The sequence below is a fragment of the Pinus tabuliformis genome, chromosome 5_1 (genome assembly GCF_031772625.1).
Source record: "Pinus tabuliformis cultivar Carrire ecotype Pingquan chromosome 5_1, CPIR1, whole genome shotgun sequence".
Classification (NCBI taxonomy): Eukaryota; Viridiplantae; Streptophyta; class Pinopsida; order Pinales; family Pinaceae; genus Pinus; species Pinus tabuliformis.
Window position 1 is genome coordinate 621,445,542 of NC_142305.1, and position 14,536 is coordinate 621,460,077.

Here is a 14,536-nt window from a genome sequence, read left to right on the forward strand (position 1 = left end):
TATTGCACTTGACTGAACTCGCATACACATGGCCATTTTGTCCCTCCTTAAACGTGGTTTAACTTTATTCCCCCACTCTAAAACATCACTCACATTCATGTAAACATCCACATGGTCCCTTCAAAACCCTCCCCAAAATCCATTCAAAAAAATCAATCAATGCCTAGACGAATTCAAAAACATAATTGATGAGCTTATTAGCCCTAGAGGTCCAACTTGTATTTCATTGGCCATTTTGCTTGAGAGAATTGTCACTTCCATTACCCATGGTTATGGCCAATTATATGATATATCTAAATATAGAGCTAGGATAAGAGAGTACTATTCATCTTGCATTTATGAAAGAGATAAATATTTTGCATATAACCAAAGAAATGGTTGTTCAAATGTTTGATTCCATACCCAACCATAGAACCAACACGTCCCCAATCTATGAAATAGATATATTTGTATAGAATGGAAGATATTCTAGTCATGGAAAGAATATTGAATGGATAGGTGTTTTATGGGATTTGACAAACCTCCTCCTAACAACAAAGAGGTTCCCTCATATTTTCTTTGTAAATTATGGGTCAACTTTATTATAAGTCTTCACAACGAATACTTTGACAATGGTAAATTGTAGGGGGTTGGTCATGGCTTTTATTTGAATATCCTTAACTAAAGCTAAGTTCAAATAATTTTTTGGTATTAGCTAAAGCAATTTAGCTAAGGTGCATTCTAAAAGAGAAAGGCAAGGAGTACCTACAACTAGAAGGTGCAATAGGTAAATAATTCAATTTATCATGCAATATTATCATTTTGTAAAAGAAAATTTTCAATCAAAAGAAACCCATTTGATATATTGTAACATAATCTAGCATTAGGATGATATATTCGTTGTGGCTTTGAGAAATATTGTAATATGTAAAGATATGTTAGGTATCATAGAGAAATAATTTCTCCATTGGCGAGGATTGTTACAAATAAATGGAATAATGTAATTGTTAACATAATGCTATATAATAGATATTGAGGTTTGTTAATAATTTATAAAATCTATTAGTTAAGTATGCCTCCAACTCAAATTTCTATTTTTAAGCGATCTATTAGCTAAATATATAAAATAGAGAACCATCTCTTTTTCCATACAATTCCATTTGTTATACATGTTGCAAGTTCATTATTCTTCATTCATAATATTTCTTTTCCATTTCCATTTTGGACTTCCATTCAATTCATTACTCTTATATAACCAATAGGTTAAGGGATATGCTAATTTAAGAATATCATGTTACTAACCTAAGCAAGGCTAAGGGATGGTAGAAAGTCTCACGAGAACTAATTATATCCTTCTAAGTAAATTAAATTATTCTAATTTAGTTTAAACATTGATACCTCAAATTTATGTATATGTAATTTAAATGTATACATAGTCACTCTCTCTGCATTTTGGATCCTTAATGAGCCTCTCTAAAATATAAGTCAGGCGATTTTAGTTATATTGATGCATTTTGAATCCTTAATGAGCCTCTCTAAAATATAAGTCATCTGATTTTAGTTATATTGGTCAATGAGCTAGAAGAATGCATTTTAGTGCAGTTACATGACTAATATCTAAGCCATAAGTAGGATGACTTTTAAAACTATTTAATTTTTTAATTTAAAATTTATTAACTATATATATATATATTTATTAAGTTTAATTATTTTTATTAAAGTGAGAAGCTTATTCTACATTGTAGTAATGTGTTATTCCATTTGTCTCTTTTAGAATAAAAATAAAATATTTTCTAAAAAGAAAAGCAATGTTGCTCTAATAAAAAATAAAAAAATAAAAATGCTATATATATGTTTAGTAAGTTGTCTATATGAAGTAATTAGATTCATATTAACTTGAAAAAAAGATAAAATAATTAGAAGTAAAAAAATATGTAAGTAAGATGTTTAAATTTAAACTTTTTCAAAATATTTCAACATGTGATTTAAATAAGCAATTTGAAGATCTATGTTAACTAATTTATATGGATATCAATCTCATATATATATATATATATATATATAAGTGTTAAAATAAAATATTTTAATATTGTATATAATAAAATCTTCAATTTCCAAAGAAAAAAGTAATAGAAAATTAATAAATAAAATAAAATATATCAAATACTTCCTAGAGAAAATAATAAGTTCATTGATAATAACCAAAAAAACTAATGTGGATTATCAATAAAATATTTTAATACATATAAATATATTATTATTATAGATAATAATTTTTTTAATAATATAGCATTCAAAAATACATTTTAAACAATGAAAAATTATATATAGAGAATGTTAAATTGACTCAGATTGATTTTAAATTTTACACTCTAAAAAAAGTTTACACCTAAAAAAATTTGATCCCTCTCAATTCATATTTAAATTTTACACTCTAATAAAAATTTACATCTAAAAAAATTTGATCCCTCTCCATTCATACTAATCTATACTTAAAATAAATTTATACTTAAATATAAATCATTATTTTCTATTATATATTTTTCCAATATAATTATATTAAATCTTAATCCATTTTATAAATTCCAAATATAATAAATTACCGAGAATTTAATTACGGTAAATATGTTTTAAAAATACACTTTGATGAGGCTATCACAGTGTGAAGTTGTCTGGGTCATGAATATATAATAAAATTAAGTAGTATTTAGTTTTATCTTTTAATTTAAAATATATAAAATATATAATAACATAAGTAATTTTTTTATTTAAAAATTTTGCTCAATATATTCTTCTAATTAAATAAACTTTGATTCGGTTATCAGACTGGGTCATGAATATATAATAACATTAACTAGTATTTAGTTTTATCTTTTAATTTAAAATTTATAATGAGATAAGTAATTTTTTTTATTAAAATTTTTTATTTAAAAATTTAGTTCAATATGTTCCTCTAATTATGATTGCAGCAAATTTTTTATACTTGTCTAATGATTCTATCAGCGAATTTAAATTATATCATTATTAATTGAAATATAATATTTTTAAATAATAATTAAATTTATTTATCTAAAATTTTATTGGTTAAAATCTTTAACATGATGGCAAAAGGATTTCAATTTACTCTCTCTACAAATAAATTAATTAACACCTACTCTAATCTTACCATAAAGGTATCACAAACTACAAAGGGACCAAAAACAATAGTTTAAACACACACACACATATATCTATATATATAAAGGGATCAGGGTTAGAATTTGGATTCCTCTCTACCCAATACCCAAGGGACAATTTTTTTTTTACTTTTGGGTCTTTATGGTTATGTTTAAACTCTTTCCCTTTATAAACGATGTTTTGATAATAAATTAACCTTTTACCAATAAAAAATTGATTAAAAAATTACCACAATTATGTTAAAATTTTTCATATTTATCATAAGAAAAAAAATAAAATATCCATAAACCTCAAATCAAATATCCTTACCCAAACATACCATAGCATTTGTATATATCATATATGACTAAGGAGATATGAAGGGAATGCCCATCAAATTGTTGGACATTAGTTTCTTTTTCATTCCTCTCATAGATCTAGGGTTTTAACTTGGATATCATTATGTTATTGTCAAGGAAGTTTGACTAAAAAACTCTACATAATATGAGCTCCAAAGAGGTGGGACATCTCCTTGAGGTAGGTCAAACACTGTGTTAAAAGCTTCAATATCCTCCTTAACCTCCTCTAAAAGAAAGTCATAATAAACTAAATAAGGTTTGAATACAAGCCAAATAAGCAAGAGCATTTAATAACTAAGCTTCCAATTAAGTGAAAAGAGAGTCAAACTAGCCATTGAAAGCACTAGAAGTACCTCATTTTGTGTGAATAATCAACTAAAGGCAAGAGTCTATGTCAAAGTGAAGTGATACATGTGTAAAAAAACCCAAACAAGGTAGGGCACTCACATGAGGAAGTTCAAACCACATCAAATAATCCAATGAAATACTCAAGTTGAAATACTCAAGTTGGAACTGTGTGAAAAATGGTACATACGCCAAGCACTCTCCACAACTACAACATCAACCATACCAAAGTGTAATTCATATGCAAAATATACTCACATATATTAAGAAACTCATCTCCCCACGTGAAACTTATTTAAGAATAATCATGTGATGACTAGAATATCATGACCCAAAAAAGGACCATGTGGAACACCCTTCCTAGTAACAAATCAATACATGGTGTCACCACAACACTAATACCATGCAAAGAGTGCTCTAATATGATCCATGGTGCATCCATAATCAATCAATGGAAATGTGCTTTAAGGGCATAAACAAAGAGTGTGCAAGCAACTACTTTCCTCTAGACATCGCGCACACACCACTCGACCACGAGCCACGAGAGAAGTGTCGAAGAGTATGTGCACCCATAATAAACCCATAAATCTATAGAGTGCCAATCAATGTCATCCAACGCGTTTCTGTCATGTGATGAAAGTCACAAGGTGAAACCTAATGCATTATGAGTTGTAACCGTCTATAAAGCATATGTTTCGAAACTACAGAGTTTACATAGAGTATTTTAGGAATGTATTACCTCTAAGAATGTAATTCTTTTTGTTGACCCTCTTCATTGGAAGGAGTCATTTCATGAGACATGTAGATGATCACATAACGTGGAAAAGGAATACGGAACAAATAAGGTTGACAATAATTTTCTTTTATGACAAAAGATACGCCAACCTACTTTCAAATTTGGATGAGACTACACTGTATATGGCAAGATTAACATTCTTTGTGAGGATGTAGAGTCTCCTGAAATTACAGCTAAGATCGATATTCTTGCACACTCGCTTGTGAGGGAAGGGTGACCTGTAATTCATGGCCCAGCTCATTGATGTCCTCTTATATTGTTCATAAATGCTATATAAAGTGCACTTTCACAAAATATTATTTGTAATTGCTTGTACAAAATTAAAAAAAAAAAGGTAAAATATGAGCATTATCTTTGGAACTCCATTTGTTTACTCAATATCTTCACTCTTGAAGAGGATTAAAATGAAACGAGCAAACCCTAAATTGATTTTTTTTTAATTGAAAATAAATACCAATAGAATGAAATTAACTTGAACATTTTTTTCGTGACGTGACATATAATACTGACATTTTAGAGAACATGAAGATGTGGGAGGAGCAGTAATTATGGTTCGTCCAAAAGACATTGCATCTACATGAGAGCACAAAGCATGAAATTGCATCTTTTAATGAAGCCTTTGTTTCTCCATAGGAAGAAGATTGTTTGGCATAGGATGTTTTAGTGCATTCAACCAGAAACCATACTGAGTGCTTGAGTGAGGTGGGCGGGTCACCGATATTGATCTTATTCTTTTATCACTCATCCTGCTTGTTGGATGGGAAGGAGCCAACTAAGGAATGAGGACTGAAGCCCAATCATGTTAGTGAATTCACCCATACTACATCCTTTGCTTCTATGAGAACATAGTAGGTGCACTTAATCTGTCCCTTGCCATTGCTATGGATACACTTCTACAACATCCACATGCAATATGCAATTCTGACCTCGAGAGAAAGCAGAAGGAAATATGCCACCCTAAACTTGCCATTGTTATGCATACACTTCTACAACATCCACATGCAATATGCAGTTCTGACCTTGAGAGAAGGTGAAGGAAATATGCCACCCTAAACTAAAAGATCATGGAAGCTATGCCACACAATGTAGACATAATGAAAATGGTTTTTTCCTAGGAAAACGTAGGATATATATACGTTACAAGTACCACAAATCACAACGATACATATCACATTTTGCATCATACACCATACAATACAACGATCCCTATACTAAAGATACAAAAAAGTTCTTTGTATAGCCGGTTTGCATGAAAACCCTAGAACAAAACAGATGTTAACCAGTGCTATCAAGCATACAGTTCCCAAAGAGACAAAGAAGTGGCATCTAGAGACACCATCAGAAAATGAAATGAATCGGGACATCGTGCCTTCTTTATCTCCAAACCCATAGAGGGTTTGATCCTGCGTCTTCAAAGCATAAAAGACATCCATAGCGGTGACAATCTTTCTCTTGGCATGTTCTGCGTAAGTAACAAAATCCCTGATGACAATCTCAAGAAATATATATTCAAGACACCTCTCATTTCTGCATAGATGAGACCGTTGATACGCTTCACGCCTCCTCTTCTGGCAAGACGCCTGATGGCCGACTTTGTGATTTCCCTTAATGTTATCGCACGAAAGCTCCCTGTGCCTCTTCACATTTCCCTTTCCCAAACCCTTGCCTCCCTTTCCACGTCCAGACATATTCAACCCTTAAAAAAACCGACAAGTAGATCTCGAGTTCGAACCTCACTTGTTAATTACTGTGCTACTCTTCATTATGATGATGAAAATGATTTACCCTTCAATCCATGCACAATGTCAGATATGTTAATGCTTCGCTGATGCATGTGAATCAGCCATCTTCATATTGTTAATTGCCAAGGATTGTGTAAAGTGGTTGGAATAAATTTAAAAAAATTGAAAAAATTTTGTAGACACAGTGTTTGAATCATATTTTTAATAGTGGAAATGGATTGAGCACCATCAAAAACTTCTAAAACACCTAAATAAATTATGAGTTTTTGAGAGCTTTTACTTAGAATTATAAACAACTTTTTTCAAAATATGACCAAAATTTCCATAACTTTCAAAAAAAAAACATAATTTTTATACTACTTATTTTAGATATTGACGGTTTACTCTTCTACGTCCCACTTACAGAAATAGCATAGAAAGTGACCTGGTGGCAGTGTCCTTCAACATGTTGACCTGGCAAGCAATATTTGCTATGCTATTGGGTATTCAATGCGGTTTAACAGTAATATACATGCATGCAATCACCAGTGGGCCGTCAATCGCCTAGCAACTTCACCATACATGCCCACGGGCATGTAACGGGACAGCCCTCCGGCCGGGAAGGACTCCAACGTCCAGCCGAAAACACTGACGCGACCTGCAGGGCTGCCAATGTCAGACGAATTGGGTGGGCGGAACGAATTGGGTGTGCGCCGAACAGTGGATCGATTTGAAATTTGAATTTATCTTCATTCATTGTGAAATTTTGCAATGTATCTGCATGTCTGATCCCAAATTCATTCGCTCCAAATAGAAATGCTCCAGGAAGCTCATCTCTTCAATTCGCCCTTCCTGTCGGTTCCCCCGTGGACAGAATAAGGGACATCACAACCAGAATAGAAGAAGACAAGAAGCTGTGGACGGTAGAAGAAGACAAGAAGCTGTCGATTTCATTTTGAACAACTGTTACAATTTGTCGCGCACTGTTACAAAGATTGCCAGTGTGCCCGTGATTCCATTATGATTTCCCTGTTGTATCTCCATTTCAAGTCGAAATATCACATGAATGATTTTGAATGTGAGTTCGACGTGAAAGCTACAGGCTGGGATGGAAAAAAATTATCCGTCGTGATTTGAATCTGATAGGGAAGGGAATCTTATTATCTAGCTCCATTCTCAGCTGGGAAAATAGGTCCAATTCATTGTATTTGGTTGTTTAAAATTTAAATTGGAGACGTGAAATGAAAATGCATCTGTTGATCGCGGGTTCGATTCATGCTCCGGCGAAATAGGTAAGTGCCATTCGCAACAGTTTTAATGCGCTGGGTTTCATGGTGTGTCCGAGTGTTCGAGTATCAACCGGACATGAATCGAACTCTTCCCAAAAGAAATCATTTCAAATGGATCAATGCTTTGATATCTACGTTTAGAAAATAATAATAATAATAATAATAATAAGTTCTAAAAATATATTGGAAATTGGTTTGATATGGGCGAGTCTAAGATAATTTCAGAAGGTTTTATTATGCAAACTAAACTCTAAATTCATTTCCCAAATTCAGTGTTCAAAAAACATGTTAGGAATGGCATCTTTGTTCGAATTTAAAATACAACTAACGTTAAATTATAATGTTAACGACTAATACTATCACAATAGAAGTTTAAAATCAACCTACAGAAAAAGCGAGAGCAATTTTTTTCATTTTATAAATTTCAAAATCCCGGTATTGTTTTAACCATCACCTCTAAACTTCAAACTTAATAATGCTGTAAACAAAACCAACCAACCCACCTGGCACCTTTTTCACTTACCCTTTCAAAAACCAGAAAAAAATAATTATATAAAAATAATTTTTTTTTTTAACAAAATGCTTAATATAAACTGGATATCTTTTTTCCCAAAACACTTCGAAAATAAATAAATTAAAAATAAAAATTGTAATATTGTGTTTAATAGCATACCCTATTGTTGTAATAAAGTTTTGAAAATTTAAAAATAATTAGGTTTATTGTAATGTAACTATTAGATTCATTTAAATTTGGACTTATAAGTGATGAAAGAATCAAATATCTAGACATACAAAAAGCTTTTTAAATGAAAAATTTGAGGAGAGGTTTGCACTTTTAGAGATTTGATTTCTCTTGACTATTCTTAAATTTATAGATTTATATTGATAAACAATTTTAACTATAAAATTTTGACATTAAATTATTTATGTTTCATATTCTCCACTTTAAAATGTTAATAAATGACACACATACTTGGAAATAGAAAACATATATCCATGAGATTATATATACAAACCAATAAAAAATAAAAATATAAGAATTTTTTAAATTTAAATTATTTATTTTTCTCTCTATATAAAATTATGTTTTTAATACGAACATGAAAATATTTTATTTATAATTATCATAAATAAATAAAAGTAAAATAATCAATATGTCATAATATTTTGGTGAAGCATTTTTATAGGTTATAAATGAAGAAATGTAAATAACCAAAATAAAATATTTAAATAAACTTAGTATATATTAAAGAAATAAAGTCATACTACAATTATTGTAGGTTATATAAAAATAGATTAATGAAATTATAAATTTCACATTTAAATTAGGATAGAACCATTTTGATTGTAGATTTACCAAGCACATAGAAGAATCAAATTTGTCAAAATGCAAATCTCATTCTAAGTGTAAAACTTTGGTAAAGGGTTTACATATCTAGCTTTGATTCCTCTAAACTCTTGGTACATCTAGAATTATGATGAATCTATGCTAATATTGAGCAACACAATAGTAAATTTTTAACTTTAAAAATTTATCTTTGTTCACTTGTCTTACATAATATATACCAGTATTAAGATGAATCTATGCTAGTTTTGACCCTGGAGATTTTATTCCTTTGGACTAGTATTGGTAGATCCATAGTTAAATGGATAGAGGTTGGTTTTGAGCAACACACTAAAAAAATGTTTTAATTATAATATTTGTTATTTTCACTTGTTTTATAGAATTTATTGGTAGTTGACATTGGAATATTTTATTTATGATTCATATTCTTCACATTAAAATGTTAATACAAAGAGAAAACATCTCTCTTTATAAAATGCTATACATTTCTCTTTCTCTCTATATATACATTGAATATTTATTTTTCTATATGTGTATATTTTATTATTTTCATTATTATTAATTTTAAAATACTATATATCAAATACATATTAAACATTGAAATAATTACAAATCTCCTTCATACCTTGAATATTAAAGTACCTATAACTAACACAACCACATTTATGTAATGTGGTTGATAGTTCATATATACTATACATCTACAACCACAATTACCAATGAGGTTGATATACTTCTATAGGTTTATATCCACCATCCACCACATTAATAACTATTCGGCATATAAACATTATTTTGTATATTAATATAATATTAATCATTACATAATTTTGTTAATATATTAATAGTTATATTTAAAACTATAATAAAATTCACTCACTTATAACATAATAATAATAATAATTAGTTATTATTAACAATATGTATTTATTGCCACCATTATATTATCATCAATAATTATATATATATATATATATATATATGAATAAAATTGTGAATAAATTTATATAATTACTGTTGGGCAATTTATTGGGCTTAAATTGCTGCATTAAATTATCAACCAGGGAAACTCGTAAGCTTGTGATGATGCCAACAAAATATATGCAGGAGTAGGCAACTAACTCTATGTCTAGCTAAATTATTTACGATTCAATATAATATGCAAGGGAAGAGGCTCCTAACTAAGGAGGTCCTGGTTGTCCTTCCCTACAGTATCATAGAGAAATCATTGATTACATAAAACTAGAAACTTGAAATGAAGACAAGAGAATGAACTTTAATTGTTGTTCAGATTCAAAGAGAGAGAAAGACTAACTTAGTCTCTTGATTGTCCTCTCATGTACTAATCCAAACTAAACTAAGATTCATCCATAAGCATAAGAAATGAAATAACTTGAAACTTAAAAGCAAAAGAATGAATTTCAATTATCATGCAAATCAAATAGAGAGAGAGCCTAACTTAGACCCTTGGTTATCCTCTCATATGCTGATAAGATTCTAATTTAAAACTCATTCATCAATCACAAACATCTAAGCAATTAAATGAAATAAGATCTAATATGAAATAACATGTTCCTTTGATCCTTCTAGAGTGAGCTCAATTCTCCTAAGAACAAAGTGACAAGCTATTCCATATACTACATTAAGGCAACTTATATCTAAAACTACATAATGGAAATATATGTACAACTTATATCTAAAACTACATAATGAAAATATATGTAAAATGAAGATTTATTCTATTCCATCATAAGTTGGATACAATGCTCCAAGAGTCCTCCCTTTGGAATGGAGGAGGTACTCCTATTTATACAATGAGATGAGATAACAAACTCATAATGATGATCCACTAATCTCTCTTTAGTTCCATACATTTCTCAACCATCTAGACACATAACCCTATCCTCCATGATCTCCTCCATGAGGTCCATGATCTTCTCCATGATCTTTTCCATGAGGCTTATCTTATCAAATTCGAATTTGATCATTCAAGGCCACATAAAGATGCCCTGGAAGCTTCCTTTGTACCTACACATGTCAACAAACTCATTCTAATTGTTAGGTATAAGTATAAGCATATTATTTTCTAAAGTTTAGCCATAAATCCACTTAAAAATGTTAAGAATTAATAAACTTTGGAAAATCATAATTATGACCCAATAATGAGGTAAATGTAATGATGTGGAGATGGAATGGAGGTGACATGAAGGTAAAATGTGAAGATATTGGTGAATAATGGAGTGAAAATAGGGACTATTTTGAGGCCCAACAATTACTTAGCGTATATTAATAATATTAACAGTATACACATTATATATTAAACTATATATATATATATATATAATTTAATAGTAAAATATGTAATAATAACATATTATAAAATTTTGTTAATATATTAATAATTATAACTCAAACTATAATACAATTCACATATAATAGTATTTCATTATTATTTATAATACTTGTTTATCTCCCATCAACATAATGAATAATTATTATATATTTATTAATATAACTATTAATATCTTTCATATATTTGTTTAAAGTAAATTAAAAATATCAAATATATAGATTATATATTAAACTAAAAAAATATTATACTATTGTTTACAAATAATAAACTAAAGGGGTTAATAATATTATAAATCTAAGGGATCCAAAATCCAACAGTGATCCGTTAATGGAAAAGGTATTATAGACTATGTGTGAATTTGCTTATGTTACTTAGGGCAACGGATCGAAAAGATTGTGAATAACATAAACACATAAACAACTTGAAAACACATTCAAACACATCGACACAACCAAATTTAATAAAGGAGTTCACTAGACTTCCTCGCTACATCTCGTGGTCCTTTCACTTCCTGTGCTAACCTCTATATTTTTTTGTCTTCAAATTATTGTTACCGGTATGAGCTCAAAAACAGAGTCTCAAATAAGAAAATGGATCTCACCACTATGTTCAGCTCGCATTTTCGAGTATAAACTCGACCGTATTTGGCGACTATGACCTCTAGACCCCCTGGAATGGTCCCAAAACCACATTAGTCCACTCTTTTGGTGATATGGTATTGATATACCATGTATAGTTGCAAAACTGTGGTGAACGTGGAATAATATGATAACATTAAAATCAAAGGATAAACCAAAGGACCGGCGAGCATGGGGTTGACCCCGATCGTCTAGCCTTTTCCCTGCCGAGATCTCGATACTGAACGATCCAATGGTTATCGTGTCCCTCGCTCGATCCAACGGCTATCGTGTCCTTCGCTCGATCCAATGGTTGTCACGTCAGCTGCTCGCCAACTAGCTTAGCTGATCTCCACTATCAATCCATCCTACTTGATCCTATGGCTGTCATGCAATATCGCGCTCCCACTAGCCCGACGGTTAAGACTCCAAAAGCACGCGAGAAAAGTTGTTTTGGTGTGTTACGTGTCGATCGCTGAGTGTAATTGCGTGAATTTTTGAAAAACCATTTACCACCTTTAGGGCGCGCGAGATACCACTTACCACTTTCTTGTCGGAACTCAAAGAAGTTAAACTTCTTTTGAATAACCACATCTGAACTATTAACCTGCTTGCATGTTCTAACGCGATATGCGTCGATGTCCTCTGATCGGACGATCCAACGACTGTGGTGTGAACCAATCACAAATTTACATGCCACCTTATCCGTTGACATCATCGAGAGCCTGTGACTCATTCCCGGGTTTCCATGTGTCATGCTCACGTAGGCATTGATTGCTGACCAAAATCTTTGATTGGCTCTAATTTCTTTATCGAGACTCGGATTTACACGTTGTTTGCACCATTGGATTTGTATCGACAAGCACTTTGACTTGATCCCATTTTCATTTGTATTTGAAGACTTTGATTTGGAGGCAAGGCTGAATCCATTTTGGATCACTCCTCCCCACTGGAGGCTTTTGGTCCACCAAAAGTTGGTTTTATCTATGGAGTAAGTGAGGATAAAGTTCCCTCACTTTTCCGATCTCTATCCATCATGTTTTACTTGGATTTGTACCTTTCAGTCCAACTCAAAGATACTCAAAATTTCCCTGTTGTGAAGTCCTTATCCTCCTGTTAAGAACTGTGTCCTCCTGTAGCTCATTGAGATACTCGGGCAAAAGATCTTCGAAGGTAGTTGAACTTGCTCTTCAGGATCTTCAATCAATGAACGTTCATACAACTGCAAGTTTTCAACATTTACGACGGAATAGATTTGCATATAAGCTAGTAGATCTAGGCGGAAAGCATTTTCACCAATTTTGTCAAGTATTTTGAAAGGACCATATCTAATTGGTTTCAACATTTTACCTTCCCCTTGCAGTCTTTCTTTACTGATCTACAACCAGACTTGATCACCAACTTGAAAACTATGCTCAACTCGATGCTTTTCATGTCACGCCTTATACTTTGCTTGGCTTCTTTCCAGCTGTTCCTGTACTGCCTGGTGAATTTCCTGGATTTTTTCATTGAACTTGGTTTCTTTGTCCACGTCACTATGTCCATCAACTGTTATGTCTTTACCAGAGAAAAAATCCAAGGGAGACTTTGGTATAAAACCAAAGCAAGTCTCAAAATGAGATCTCTGAGTAGAAGAATATTTTGCATGGTTGTAAGCATGCTGCACATAACACAAATGCTCGTCCCAAAGTTTGGGATGCTTGTTGAAATATCGTCGAAGTAACTATATCACTGTCCTATTGACCACTTCTGTCTGACCATCTATTTGCAGATGAAATTTCATGCTCTTCTTTAAATTTGTGTCCATTAACTCCCATAGAGTTGACCAGAATTTCGCAACAAATTGAGAATCTCGATTGGATATAGTAGAAGTGGGTAACCCAAAATGAACTCATACATTTTGAAAGAACAACTTTGCAGTTTGTTCAACTGTGACCTATTTATTACGTGGTGTCAAAATACACATCTTACTGAACCTACCCACGACTACATACAAGTAACCATGACTCTTTCTAGACTTTGGCAATCCCCCAATAAAATCCATGGAAACATTTTCCCAAGGACAAGAAGGAATTGGAAGTGGAGTATACAAGCCTAATTTTCTATTACTTGGCTTGCTTGTAGCACACATAGTACATCCTTTAATATATCTAGAAACTGTCTCATTCATTCATGGCCAATAGCAAAATCTTTGTAATTGTGCAACTATTTTACTTACACCAAAGTGACCTGATATAAGAGAAGTATGTGCTTCTCGAATTATATTAACTCTTTCAGTTTGTGGAATGCATAACTTTCCCAAATGATATAAGAGTTTGTCCTTTATAAAATAATCCAATTCTTCTACCTGCTTGCCATGACTTAAAGTTGCATATACATCCTTAAAATTTGTGTCTTTAGCATATTGTTCAACGTAACTTTCATGAATTACCGAATTATGCTTAAGTGTTGTGGATGCATTTATAATTGGTCTTGATAACATGTGTGCAACCTTATTATGTATGCCGTTCTTATATCTGATAACAAGATGAAATTTTTGTAGAAAACCCATCCACTTGTAATGTCTTCATTGCTGT

General features: G+C 31.3%; 1 pseudogene; it reads right to left on the bottom strand.

Annotated features, from left to right (window-relative positions):
* Window positions 1-5,846: 5,846 nt before the first annotated feature.
* Window positions 5,847-6,323, bottom strand: LOC149166466 (uncharacterized; annotated as a pseudogene).
* Window positions 6,324-14,536: the final 8,213 nt, after the last annotated feature.